General features: G+C 40.0%; 1 protein-coding gene across 1 annotated transcript in view; it reads right to left on the bottom strand.

Moving 5' to 3' along the window:
- lrrc8da (leucine rich repeat containing 8 VRAC subunit Da) overlaps positions 1–1,050 on the bottom strand; it is a 25,417-nt gene extending 24,367 nt beyond the window's left edge. Inside the window, exons 1-2 of the mRNA XM_014025936.1 lie at positions 755–1,050; positions 590–670 (exon numbers count right to left, since the gene is read on the bottom strand). The gene's annotated coding sequence lies outside the window, so the exon portion shown is untranslated. The remainder of the gene's footprint in view (positions 1–589; positions 671–754) is intronic.
- Between the last annotated feature and the right edge of the window lie 1,109 nt (positions 1,051–2,159).

Below are 2,159 nucleotides of genomic sequence, written 5' to 3'. Positions count from 1 at the left end.
TATGTCAGGTTTGTGTTGGATCTATGTTTGGTTTATCTTTGGTCTATGTTGGGTCTATGTCGGGTGTGTGTCAGGTGTATGTCAGGTTTGTGTTTGATCTATGTTTGGTCTATGTCGGGTGTATAGGTCGGGTGTATGTCAGGTTTGTGTTTGATCTATGATCTATGTTTGGTCTATGTTGGGTCTATGTCGGATGTATGTCGGGTGTATGTCAGGTTTGTGTTTGATCTATGTTTGGTTTATCTTTGGTCTATGTCAGGGTTGTGTTGGATCTATGTTTGGTTTGTCTTTGATCTATGGTGATTAAATTACCTTCAACTGTTACGACACAGTGGGTCTTCAGACATACACATTTATGTGCCTTTAGGGCAGTAAATCTGCACGTGAGGACCTCACACTTTTCACTGTAGGCTGATGAAACACAAGTTTCTGTTCTTTTTGTTCTGGGTCAGGTGACTTGTTGACACATGTTTAATGAAGTCTTCTACACTTACTCATCCCTGGTGATTGGAAACATCTAAATTATATCTGTTTCAGTGGCATACTTTACACCAGTTTTTAAAGATTTCGAAAAAGAAAATATACTTACTGTCTGTGTGGCTTTTATCACAAAACACTTCTTCCACTTTTCACCGCTCYTCAGGTGCGTCTTTGACCGATTTTCTGGGCTCTGTGTTAAAAACAGCAGTTATGGCGCCGCTCGGTGAAGCAAAGCCCCGGAGAACCTCCGCCTGTTGGCCGGCTACCTTCATACCTGAGCCCGCCTCACGCAGCACACTTTTCGGGGCCGAACGCGCAGGTGGACACACACACACACACACACCCCTCCCAAACCCGAACACTCGTCTTTCTAAGAAGAGACCGATCCAACATGGAGCCACTCAGACCGCTGCTGAGGGTATTTTGAGCGCTTTTGATTGGTCGCACACGTCAAAGACACTTCCCGAAGAAGCAGCCTGCGAGCTTATCTGATGCTGCGTTCAGAGTCCACCGGAAAATGTGGGACATTYCAGTTACCAGTTCACGACCAAAGACTAAATATAACCGGTTTATGTAAGGTGTTTCAATTACGACTAAGTCCTGTATTTTTGTGATAAACTTATTGTAGATATTTAACAGTATAATGCTTACCTAAAATAAGGAGAAATGTTTATGTTTTTATGTTCTTCAATAAGAAAAAAGAATCTCGCCGAATGAAGGGTTAAATTTCTGAATGGTTGATTTATTTTTCGGTATGAGACAGACATTTGCTTGATGTTAAAATTGGCTATAAAAGTTGTTGAAACTTGCAAAATAAACAAAATTGTGAACTGATAACAGGTTTTTCTGAATACTTGTATTAGGAAGTTAAACTATGCAGTTTTATTTTCTGTAAGTGAAATAGACCAAAAAACTGAAGAAACCCGACAGAAAATAATAATAAACAACAAAATAATAACAAACAGCAAGTTGTCCGTTTTTTCAACGGTTCGTGAACGCAGCACCAGCTTTTCTCCTCTGAAAAGACTTTTGCTGAAACATTTCCTTTGATCAGCATCTTTTATTAATGTAATGATGTATTTTGTCTTTCTCTGAGTGAAGTTGAGGACACTAAGCTCTGTCTGGATGGTTCCTGCAGCATGGGGCGGAGAAAATCCTCTCAGTTTCAAAYCAAGCAGGTTTCAACCGGTACCGGCCTGCTGGCTGCTGTCTCACCCAGAAACAGGAGGGAAGAAAAGAGGAAGAAAGAAAGAAAATTAGCCRCTGAAGTCAGTTTTGTGGTGTGAAATAAGGCTTCATCGGGGCTGATTTAGTGTATGTTTCACTCAGGGTAACAGTTTTTTCTGTTTCTCCAACAGAGCTTTGTGTTGGCTCAGAGTCAAGTGTCACATTCCTCTGTGAGYTGACTTTATGTGGACCATCCTTGGGTGTTTTATAAACTGACCTTTGACTTCCAGCTCATATTTGAACATCTCACATATCCYAGAGCTGTGGGCAAAATACTAACGATAAAGGTTACTTAAAGGAATACCTATCACCTGCAGTCTTTCATGTCAAAGTTTGTTAAAGAACAAAGATTTTAGCCTTTTTGGGTCAAGAAAAATACATTTTTAAAAACGTTTGTGTCTACATATCTACATACTGTATATATCGTATATACTGTATGTATGTATGTATGT

This window comes from Austrofundulus limnaeus, unplaced genomic scaffold (assembly GCF_001266775.1).
Source record: "Austrofundulus limnaeus strain Quisiro unplaced genomic scaffold, Austrofundulus_limnaeus-1.0 Scaffold510, whole genome shotgun sequence".
Classification (NCBI taxonomy): Eukaryota; Metazoa; Chordata; class Actinopteri; order Cyprinodontiformes; family Rivulidae; genus Austrofundulus; species Austrofundulus limnaeus.
The sequence above is the reverse complement of the archived record's forward strand: the minus strand, read 5'-3'. Positions and strand labels throughout refer to the sequence as shown.